Source organism: Dama dama, chromosome 18, assembly GCF_033118175.1.
Source record: "Dama dama isolate Ldn47 chromosome 18, ASM3311817v1, whole genome shotgun sequence".
Classification (NCBI taxonomy): domain Eukaryota; kingdom Metazoa; phylum Chordata; class Mammalia; order Artiodactyla; family Cervidae; genus Dama; species Dama dama.
This window is the reverse complement of record NC_083698.1, coordinates 8448289-8460690: the sequence shown is the minus strand read 5'-3', so window position 1 is coordinate 8460690 and position 12402 is coordinate 8448289. Positions and strand designations below refer to the sequence as shown.

Genomic DNA, 12402 nt, shown 5'->3' with positions numbered 1-12402 from the left:
TGAGCTGCAAGACTTTGGAATGGAGTAAATGCCATTCATTAAACTGTCAAAGCAACTTTGTTTGATGTACTTTTCACGTGGGGGCTTATCATATCAGAATTTCACTGATTGCCCTTTGGAATATAAATATCATACGGTTTAAATACAAGGTATTATTTGAAACTTGTTTCTCTGTTCTAGACTCAATGAAGTCAGCTACTAGTTATTTCCTGCCTGGCCTTTACAAAGGCTGTATTGGTCTTTTAGTTCAGTGAATCATAGTGAGGGATTGTAGGGAATGTGTTTAAGAAATTATTTTCAAATATGCAAAAAAGTAAGTTAATATGGAATGAACTTGACTGTTTGATTTTTAAGTCCAGAAGAATACTGCCAAAAAAAAAAAAAAAAAAATGAAGGCTGAAAATGGGGAGAGAAAATAAATCTCCTCTAATGTAATATGTTGATGAATGCATTTTAGGATGGTGTTGGTGTTGTAGAGTTGCTAAATCATGTCTGACTCTTTGTAACCCATGGACTGTAGCCCGTCAGGCTCCTCTGTCCAGGGAGGATCGAACCCACATCTCCTGCACTGGCAAGCAGATTCTTTACTGCTGAACCACTAGGTAAAGTGGATGAACTCATTTTATGAATTCATCCTTGAGGATGGATGTTATGGCTAAAGGCTATGGCGGAACTGTTTAACAAGTTTATAAATGAATTAGTCTTAAGTGTTTATCAGGTAGCAGAACTATTTCTGTTGTGACATAAAAGCCAGCCCAAATTAAGTCAAGAGGGAATTTATTCACTGATGTAAAATTCACCATTCCAGGTGAATCTGGTTTCATGCAAGGCTTTACTTAGCTGGGACACCAGAACACAGTCTGTCTATCTCTGCTTGGCTGTCTCTATCATGTGTTGGATTCATTCTTGGGCATCCTGGGGTTTCAAAGTGGTTCTAGCAACTATTCACTCTCATTATGCTCAAATTAAGGTCCGAACGTTTCACTAAGAGTCTCATGGCACCTTATGTTTCTGGTGCCTTTCTCTGAAACAATCACTGTGGCCAGCAAAATCTGCGACTCTGATTGCTGGAGCCTGGGTCGTGTGACATCTGTGAAGTTGGGTGTGGAGTCAGTTACGCCATTACTACTGTGGACTGAGAGGAGAGGAGAGAAAATACTCAAAATGGAATGCTACACTGATAAAGGAAGGGGAATGAATGGGTGCTGTAGGTCCAAAAGCCAGTGTCTACTGCACATAGCATAGTCATTAATTATAGTGATAAAGGAAAAAATAGATTACTATAGAATTTTAAAAATAGCATTAAAAATGGAACAGTGCCCCAATGAATGGTTGTTAGTCTTCTGTGTTAGACACATCCTTATGTCTTTTCCGTATCATAGATATGCTTCAGACAAGATATATTAGCTAAAGACTATGCCATTTAATAGTGGTGGAATATCTGAAGTGTTTCTGTAAGTTTTTACCAACAGAGTGCAAAGGGTTATTCTGCTGATGTGTAGCTCTGCGCTTCTTTACTCACTCTGACTTTTCCTGTCTTGAGGATTATTTGCAATGAACAAAATAACCAAACTGGATTAGGAGAGCCTTCTGGTAGCATTTAGGCTGAAAGATGATCATTCTTCCCACTTCAGCGTTTCCAGGGCATTTGTGGGAGTTGCAGAAGCAAGCTACAGTCCCATGGCTCCTGTCTTACGTGGGTGTGTGTGAGACCTGTGGAAGAGGACTAAGAAACATGCAGTTGACATAGTCTGAACACTGAGGCAGAGCGCAGCACCCGCAAACCAAGGGAGAAACAACCTTCTGGACGAATCAGCATTGTGACCAGAATGCGTCCAGTCTATCCTGAACCAGCACGGGATGTTCACAGCCCTCGTGTGTTGTTGCTTTTGCCTTTTCTTCTGGAATATCGTAACCCCACCTTTCCCCGTGTTTGGTACGTGCTTATCCTTTAGTCCTAAACTCTTCAGAGAGAGACTTCCAGATCCCTCACTCTGCCCCATTTACTTAACATTCTGTTTATTTCCTTTATGGAGCTTTTCTCAGTTTGAAATAACTGGGTATATTTACTTGTCTATTGCCTGTGTCTTCCCACTAGAATTATACCCCTTGAGGGCAAGTGAAAGTGAAAGTTGCTCAGTCGTATCCGCCTCTCTGCGACCCCATGGACTATATAGTCCATGGAATTCTCCAGGCCAGAATACTAGAGTGGGTAGCCTATCCCTTCTCCAGGGGATCTTCCAGACCCAGGAATCGAACTGGGGTCTCCTGCGTTGCAGGAAGATTCTTTACAACTGAACTATTGAAAGGAAAGGCTTTGTTTATATTACTTCAAATTTCCCAGCATCTGGAGCTGTGCTGGGCACATACAGAGGATCAATAAATATTTGTTGAATACATGTTTGGGATACAGGATGAAAAAGTCTGTTGAAGATGAAACAGCCCACTTTACCAAATACAGACAAGAATATGAATGATCACCACTTCTGGTAGGGGTCCTGAATATTTTTATGCAATGGACCCTTATTGCATTCTGGTGACGCCTTATGGACCCCTCTAAAAATATTTTAAAATGCATCAAAAATGCATGGAGTTTTCAATTTAAATCAGTTATTTAGGAACACAGTTATCACAATATATTTTTTAAATGCAATATATGTAAATTTTTAAAATTAATATATGTGCTTCCTTTTTTAATTTATTTTTTTTATTGAAGGATAATTGCTTTACAGAATTTTCTTGTTTTCTAAAAAAAAAAAAAGAATTTTGTTGTTTTCTGTGAAACCTCAACATGGATCAGCCACAGGTATACGTATATCCCCTCCCTTTTGAACCCCCCTCCCATCTCCCTCCCATCCCACCCCTCTAGGTTGATACAGAGTCCCTGTTTGAGTTTCCTGAGCCAGAGAGCAAATTCCCATTGGCTGTCTATTTTACATAGTAATGTAAGTTTCCATGTTACTCTTTCCATACATCTCACCCTCTGCTCCCCTCTCCCCATGTCCATAAGTCTGTTCTCTATGTCTCTTTCTTCATTGCTACCCTGTAAATAAGTTCTTCAGTACCATTCTTCTAGATTCCATATATATGTGTTAGAATATGATATTTATCTTTCTCTTTCTGACTCACTTCACTCTGTATAATGGGTTCTAGGTTCATCCACCTCATTAGAAACTGACTCGAATGTGTTCCTTTTTATGGCTGAGTAATATTTCATTGTGTATATGTACCACAACTTCTGCAGACTTGCCTGGTGGCACAGTGGATAAGAATCCACCTGCCAATGCAGGAGACATGAGAGATATGGGTTCGATCCCTGTTTTGGGAAGATCCCCTGAAGAAGGGCATGGCAACACACTCCAGCATTCTTGCCTGGAGAACCCCATGGACAGAGTAGTCTGGTGGGCTACAGTCCATGGGGTCACAAACAGTTGGACATGACTGAAGCGACTTAGCACACACATAGCACACGACACCACAACTTCTTTATCCATTCTTCTGTCAATGGACATCTAGGTTGCTTCCATGTTCTAGTTATTGTAAATAGTGCTGCTATGAACAATGGGATACATGGGTCTTTTTCAATTTTGGTTTCCTCAGGATATATGCCTAGAAGTGGGATTGCTGGGTCATGTGGTGGTTTTATTCCTAGTTTTTAAAGGAATCTCCATACCATCTTCCATAGTGGCTGTATCAATTTACATTCCCACCAGCAGTGCAAGAGCATTCCCTTTTCTCCACACCCTCTCCAGAATTTATTGTTTGTAGACTTTTTGATCATGGCCATTCTGACCAGTGTGAGGTGATATCTCATTGTAGTTTGGATTTGCATTTCTCTAATAATGAGCGATGTTGAGCATCTTTTCATGTGTTTGTTAGCCATCTGTGGGACTGATGCTGAAGCTGAAACTCCAGTACTTTGGCCACCATATGCGAAGAACTGACTCATTTGAAAAGATCCTGATGCTGGGAAAGATTGAAGGCGGGAAGAGACGGGGATGACAGAAGATGAGATGGCTGGATGGCATCACTGACTCGATGAACATGAGTTTAAGTAAACTCTGGGAGCTGGTGATAGACAGGGAAGCCTGGCATGCTGAAGTCCATGGGGTCACAAAGAGTCAGACGCAACTGAGCGACTGAACTGAACTGTATGTCTTCTTTGGAGAAATGTCTGTTTAGGTATTTTCCCCACTTTTTGATTGGGTTGTCTGTTTTTCTGGCATTGAGTTGTATGAGCTGCTTGTATATTTTGGAAATTAATCCTTTATCAGTTGTTTCATTTGCTATCATTTTCTCCCATTCTGACTGTTGTCTTTTCACCTTGCTTATAGTTTCCTTTGCTGTGCAAAAGCTTAAGTTTGATCAGGTCCCACTTATTTACTTTTGTTTTTATTTCCATTACTCTAGGACCTGGGTCATAGAGGATCTTGCTTTGATTTATGTCATTGAGTGTTCTGCCTATGTTTTCCTCTAAGAGTTTTATAGTTTCTGGTCTTACATTTAGATCTTTGATTCATTTTGAGTTTATCTTTGTGTATGGTGTTAGGAAGTGTTCTAATTTCATTCTTTCACATGTAGCTGTCCAGTTTTCCCAGCAGAGGCTGGGAAAAGAAAAAAGAAAGAGGCTGTCGTTGCCCCATTGTATATTCTTGCCTCCTTTGTCAAAAATAAGGTACCCATAGGTGCATGGTTTATTTCTGGGCTATCTGTCTTGTTCCATTGGTCTATATTTCTGTTTTTGTGCCAATACCATACTGTCTTGATGACTGCAACCTTGTAGTATAATCTGAAGTCAGGAAGGTTGATTCCTCTGACTCCAGTCTTCTTTCTCAAAACTGTTTTGGCTATTCAGGGTCTTCTGTGTTTCCATATGAATTTTGAAATTTTTTTGTCCTTTTTCTGTGAAAAATGCCATTGGTAATTTGATAGGGATCACACTGAATCTATAGATTGTGTTTGGTAGTATAGTCATTTTCACAATATTGATTCTTCCTACCCAGGAACATAGAATATCTCTCCACCTATTTATGTTACCTTTGATATCTTTCATTAGTGTCTTATAATTTTCTGTGTACAGTTCTTTTGTCTCCTTAGGTAAGTTTATTCCTTGATATTTGATTCTTTTTGTTGCAATGGTGAATGGGATTGATTCCTTAATTTCTCTTTCTGATCTTTCATTGTTACTATATAGAAATGCAAGTGATTTCTGTGTATTGATTTTATATCCTGCAACTTTGCTAAATTCACTGAGTAGCTCTAGTAATTTTCTGATACTATCTTTAGGATTTTCTATGTACAGTATCATGTCATCTGCAAACAGTGAGAGCTTTACTTCTTCATTTCTGATCTGGATTCCTTTTATTTCTTTTTCTTCTCTGATTGCTGTAGCTAGGACTTCCAAAACTATGTTGAATAATAGTGGTGAAAGTGGACACCCTTGTCTTGTTCCTGATCTTAGGGGAGGATACTTTAAGTTTTTTACCATTGAGAATAGTGTTTGCTGTTGGCTTATCATATATGGCCTTTAATATGTTGAGGTAGGTTCCTTCTATGCCAATTTTTTTGCAGAGTTTTAATCATAAATCAGTGCTGAATTTTGTCAAAGACTTTTTCTGTATCTATTGAGATGATCATATGGTTTTTATCTTTCAATTTGTTGATATGGTATATCACATTGATTGATTTGCGTGTATTGAAGAATCCTTGCATTCCTGGAATAAACCCAACTTGATCATGGTGTATGAGCTTTTTGATGTGTTGCTGAATTCTGTTTGCTAAAATTTTGTTGAGGATTTTTGCATGTATGTTCATCAGTGATTTGGGCATGTAGTTTTCTTTTTTAGTGTTGTCTTTGTCTGGTTTTGGTATCAGGGTGATGGTGGCCTCGTAGAATGAGTTTGGAAGTGTTCCTTCCTCTGTTATTTTTTGAAAGAGTTTTAGAAGGATAGACATTAGCTCTTCTCTAAATATTTGATAGAATTCTCCTGTGAAGCCATCTGATCCTGGAATTTTGTTTTTGGGGAGATTTTTTGGGAGATTTTTGATCACAGCTTCAATTTCAGTGCTTGTAATTGGGTTGTTCATAATTTCTACCTCCTCGTTCAGTCTCGGAAGATTGAACTTTTCTAAGAGTCTGTCCATTTCTTCCAGATTATCCATTTTATTGCCATATAGTTGTTAATAATAGTCTTTTATAATCCTTTGTATTTCTTCATTGTCTGTTGTAACTTCTTTTTCATTTCTAATTTTGTTGATTTGATTCTTTTCTCTTTTTTTCTTGATGAGTCTGGCTAAACGCTTGTTAGTTTTGTTTATCTTTTCAAAGAACCAGCCTTTAGCTTTATTAATCTTTACTATTGTTTCTTTCATTTCTTTTTCATTTATTTATGCTCAGACCTTTATGATTTTTTTCCTTCTACTATTTTTTTTTTAATCTTTTTCCAGTTGTTTTAGGTGTAAAGTTAGGCTGTCTATTTGATGTTTTTCTTGTTTCTTGAGGTAGGATTATATTGCTATAAACTTCCCTCTTAGGACTGCTTTTGCTGTATCCCATAGGTTTTGAGTTGTCTTGTTTTCATTGTAATTTCTTTCTGGAACTTTTTTTATTTCCCTTTTGATTTCTTCGGTAACCTGTTGGTTATTTAGAAACACGTTTAATCTCCATGTGTTTGTGTTTCTTACAGTTTTTTTCTTGTAATTGGTATCTAATCTCATAGCACTGTGGTCAGAGAAGATGCTTGATATGATTTTAATTTTCTTATATTTACTGAGGTTTAATTTGTAACCCACGATGTAGTCTATCCTGGAGAATGTTCCATGTGCACTTGAGAAGAAGATGTATTCTTCTGTATTTGGATGGAATGTCCTGAAGATATCAATGAGATCCATCTCACCTATCATTTAAGACTTGTGTTTCCTTATTAATTTTCTGTTTTGATGATCTGTCCATTGGTGTGAGTGGGGTGTTAAAGTCTCCTACTATTATTGTGTTACTGTCAAATTCTCCTTTTATGTCTGCTAGTGTTTGTCTTATGTGCTTGAGGTGCTCCTATGTTGGGTGCATAGATATTTACAGTTATGTCTTCCTCCTGGATTGACCCCTTGATCATTATGTAGTGTCCTTCCTTATCTCTTGTAATCTTCTTTATGTTAAGGTCTATTTTGTCTGATATGAGGATTGCTACTCCAGCTTTCTTTTGCTTCCCATTTGCAGAGAATAAATATTTCCATCCTGTCACTTTTGGTCTATACGTGTCTTGAGGTCTGAGGTGGGTTTCTTATAGACAGCATATATATGGGTCTTGCTTTTGTATCTGTTCAGTCAGTCTGTGTCTTTTGGTTGAAGCATTTAATCCATTTACAGTTAAAGTAATTATTGATATATGTATTCATATTGCCATTTTCTTATTTGTTTGGGGTTGATTTTGTAGCTCTTTTTTCTTCTCTTGCATTTCTTGACTATGTAAGTCCCTTTAACATTTGTTGTAAAGCTGTTTTGGTGGTACTGAATTCTCTTAACTTTTGTTTGTCTAAAAGTTTTTATTTCTCCATCAATTTTGAATGAGATCTTTCCCAGGTACTGTAATCTTGGTTGTAGATTTTTCCCTTTCAATACTTTAAATATATCCTGCCATTCTCTTCTGGCCAGCAGAAAGATCTTTCTGCTGAAAGATAGGCTGTTAAGTCTATGGGGTTTCCCTTGTACATTACTTGTTGCTTCTCCCTTGCTGCTTTTAATATTCTTTCTTTGTGTTTAGTCTTTGTTAGTTTGATTAGTATGTGTCTTGGTGTGTTTCTCCTTGGGTTTATCCTGTGTGGGACTTTTTGTTCCTCTTGGACTTGATTGACTATTTCCTTTTCCATGATGGGGAAATTTTCAACTATAATCTCTTCAAAAATGTTCTCATACCCTTTCCTTTTCTCTTCTTTTTCTGGGACCCTTATAATTCAAATGTTGGTGCATTTGATATTGTCCCAGAGGTCTCTGAGACTGTCCTCAGTTCTTCTCATTCTTTTTGCTTTATTCTCCTCTTCAGAAGGCATTTCCACCATTTTATCTTCCAGCTCACTGATTCATTCTTCTGCTTCAGATATTCCACTATTGATTCCTTCTAGAGTATTTTTAATGTTAGTAATTGTCTTGTTTGTCTTGGTATGTTTATTCTTCAATTCATTTAAGTCTTTGTTAATTGAATCTTGCATTTTCTCCATTTTGCTTTCAAGGTTTTTGATCATCTTGACTATCATTATTCTGAATTCTTTTTCAGGTAATTTGCCTATTTCTCTTCATTTATTTGGACTTCTGTGTTTCTAGTTTGTTCCTTCATTTGTGTAGTATTTCTATGCCTTTTCATTATTATTTTTTTAAGTTATTGTGTTTGAGGTCTCCTTTTCCCAGGTCAAGGTTGAATTCTGTCTTCCTTTTGGTTTCTGCCCTCCTAAGGTTGGCCCAGTGATTTGTATAAGCTTCATATGGGGTGAAATTTGTCCTGAGTTTTTGTTTGTTTGTTTGTTTTTCCTCTGATGGGCAAGGCTGAGTGAGGTGGTAATCCTGTCTGCTGATGATTGGGTTTGTATTTTTGTTTTGTTAGTTGTTTAGATGAGGCGTCCTGCACAGGGTGCTACTGGTGGTTTGGTGATGCCGGGTCCTGCATTCAAGTGGTTTCCTTTGTGTGTGTTCTCACTATCGATACTCCCTAGGGTTCAGTTAGTTCTCTGGTGTTCTATGGTCTTGGGGTCAGCACTCCACTCCAAAAGTTCAGGGCTTAATCTCCACTCATGAACGAATATTCCACAAGTGGTTTGTTATGGATTAAGTGAGATTAAAGCAAATATCCAAAAATGAGAAATCAAAGATGAGCCCCAGACAAATGGCAGTTACAAAATCAGGCAAATTATAATTAAAATATAGGGATATGCACATATACACCCATGAGCAAAGTCAAAACAGTCCAACCAAAATAAAGTACAGTAGACTGACCTGAGGTACAAAGGAAATAAAAAATTATATTTAGCAGTTAAGAACAAAACTAAAGCACAAACTGGAAAGCAAAACTAAAGCAAGGTGCCTAGTGGGGAATAAAGCAATAAAAATAAAACTATCAAATATGTCACGGGGAAAGGAAAGAAAGAAAAGAAAGAAAGAATAGATGTGAAAAGTTAAATAGAGGTAGATGAAGAAGATTTATATACATTAAAGATTAACTGCAAGGGGAAAAGAACAGTAGGAAAGGCAAACAAAGGAATAAGTGTAGAAAAATATAATTTTTCCCGATGTATCCTTGGAGAGAGGTGTTCTCCACGTCCACCTACTCCTCCGCCATCTTGTTCTGCCTTGTGCTTCTTTATTGATGTAGTAAGTAAGAAGATTTAGTGATGGATCTAATAACTAACATGATTTCAAAGTAATGATGAGTGTAAGAAACATTTCCAGATATTTTCAACACCTATAATGTGATATGAAAATATGCATTATTTTTAACATGTTGGTAACAAGGCACGGGTATGCTGATGCTATGGTAGCTTGTTGCCTACTAACATAGTTGAAGGAAATGCTAAAATTCATTGGAGATTAATGAAAGTGAAGATGTAATTTTTTACCATCTAAATGTATGTAGTCTGAACACTGAATTCTATCTACAGACTTCTTGTGAAGTCACGCAGTCGTGTCCGACTCTTTGTGACTCCATGGACTGTAGCCTACCAGGCCCCTCTGTCCATGGGATTCTCCAGGCAAGAGTGCTGGAGTGGGCTGCCATTCCCTTCTCCAGGGGATCTTCCTGACCCAGGGATCAAACCCGGGTCTCTCGCATTGCAGGCAGATGCTTTACCGTCTGAACCACCAGGGAAGCCCCCAACCTTCTTAGGAGGACTATAAACAAAAAGGTACAAACTTCCGGTTTTAAAATAAATAAGTCATGAAGGTGTATGATTCTAATTAATATTACTATGTTGAATATTTCAAAATTTCTAAGAAAGTAGATCTGGAAAGCCTATATCAAAAGAAATAGATATAAATATGTGTGGTGATGGAGAGTAATGACTTATTATGGTGGTCATTTCATGATATATACAAATATCCTATCATTATGTTGTACATCTGAACCTAATATAATGTTATATATAATATATTATAATACTTATATTTTATATATTATTATTGTTATATGTCAATTATATCTCAGCTTAAAAAAAGAACTGCTAGGCTAAGAATTTCAGTACTCCATAAATAGGGTAAGATTGAGATTGAGAATGAATATTAGTCAACAGCTATACCTAAATCTTACCTTAAATTGCCTAGTTGTGAGAGTATTTTATGTATATATATATTTATATATGTATGAGTATGCTATTACAAAACTATATATAGCTCATCAATGGTGGTTTAAGTCCTTATTTAAATAAAGTTTTCTTGTCCTCATTAAGTATCAAGTTCAAGGACTCCTTAAGTACTGCTAAGGGAAAATAACTGACCAGGTGACTGCATGCTGTTGTTGCTATTCTAGTTCCATGATTGGAGGAGTGAGAGAACAAAATCTATAGAACAGAAGCTCCTTCAGAGATAAACTGTTTAGCTCAAGTGGGTCAAGACCCTTAATAAATGCAGGGAAGAATTTAGGACATCAGATAGTTTTATAAAATGCTCATCCATTGTATCTTCCTTCTGCAGGGGAATCTGTCTATCATGAAGTTTTGCCTTTCCAGTAAGCAATATAGCACTTTTTATATAATAGTATACATAGTATATAAAGGGACTTGCCTGGAGGCTCAGACTGTAAAGAACCTGCCTGCAATGCAGGAGACGTGGATTCAATCCCTGGGTTGGGAAGATCCCCTGGAGAAGGGAAAGGCTACCCACTCCAATATTCTTGCCTGGAGAATATAGTATATACGCTATTATATAGTATAAATTACTATAGTATACCATTATATATAGTATAATATATAGTGTATACACACACACACACACACACACACACACACACATAAAACCATCTGCGATGCTCCTCCAACTAGAACATGAGGGTGTGTGAGTGTGTACATTCATTTCAATAAGGGTCTCAAAGTGATATTTAAGAAGTTTCTTTCCATTCTGACCTGAGAACAAACTGTATCCTCACACAAAGTTTTTCTTGATCTGTTTAAGGTTTCGTTAAGAATTTAGCAACATAGTTATAATTTTTAAAATTTCCAGATATGGAGAAGTCACTTTCAATGTGAGGGTCTCATTTTCAGGTATTTTCAACACTACCTATTCCAGCAAGAGCAGCATTTTCTAATTCAGTTTAACGTGTGAATCGGTCAGTATCGATTAGATTTTGTCACAGTGACAACTCTCACATCTCTGTAGCTTAACCCAAGAAGTGTTTATTTCATACATTTTTCTTGTGGTCCAAAATAGATGCTTCTGCTCATAGTAGTCAGCTGGGACCAAAGCTGACAGAAGCTCCATCTTTTTTTTTTTTTTTTCAAAGGCTCCATCTTTATAGATGCTTCCATGATTGCTGTTCTGGGGGAGAGGGGAAGGAAACACAGAAATCGCTCCCTAGCTCACAGCACCATGCGTCTCCTCTTTTCATATTTTATTCTCTAAAGACAGTTGCATGGCCACACCAGACTTCAAAGGATAAAGCAAGAGCAGGTTTACTGCGTGTCTGGCAGGAGGAGAGCTAGAAATATCTGTGAAAGACCTTATGATGACCACGGTCCACCTTTTTGGTCACCATATATTTTGCTCTCTCCCTGTGCCCAAGGCAGACAACGCAAAAGTCCCATTCATTGAGAACATCAGGTCCAGAGCTCAGGATCCCTGAGGGATATTCAAAGATACTCTGATATTCTGAGTAGTATCTGTATCAGGTCTGGATGTAGCTCTTCTTAAGCCAGAGCATCTGGGTTATATTTCCTTCGGGGATCCAGGGGTAGGAAAAACCTCAATAAATATTAGCATTCAGTAAGAGAAGGAGGACACACTTAGGAATTCTGAAGTTTCTCTGGGCAAAAGTGGCAGGAGCCTCCTTCTCCAAGGAGTGTGGGGTGTTTCTGCATAAATGTGTGCTCAGTCATGTCCAACTCTGTGACCCCATGCACCGTAGCCTGCCAGGCTCCTCTAGTCCACGGACTTTTCCAGGCAAAAATACTGGGGTGAGTTACCATTTCCCCCTCCAGGGGATCTTCCTAAGCCAGGGATTGAACCCACGTCTCCTGCATTGTCAGGCAGGTTTTTTTTTTTTTTTTTTTTTTTTTCACCACTGAGCCACCTGGGAAGATGGATGCTCCTTTGTCAACCTGATTTTGCTCTTGTGCCCCCCTCTAAGATGCTCTCTCTTCCCCTTTATCTCCTTTGTGACGTCTGAAGTGAGCTTCAGAGACTCTGCTTTCCTCCATCTCTAGCAGCTT

General features: G+C 37.8%; 1 long non-coding RNA gene across 1 annotated transcript in view; it reads left to right on the top strand.

Annotated features, from left to right (window-relative positions):
* Window positions 1–12402, top strand: part of LOC133072046 (uncharacterized) — a 199096-nt gene that overhangs the window by 165815 nt on the left and 20879 nt on the right. The gene's annotated exons all lie outside the window — the stretch shown is intronic.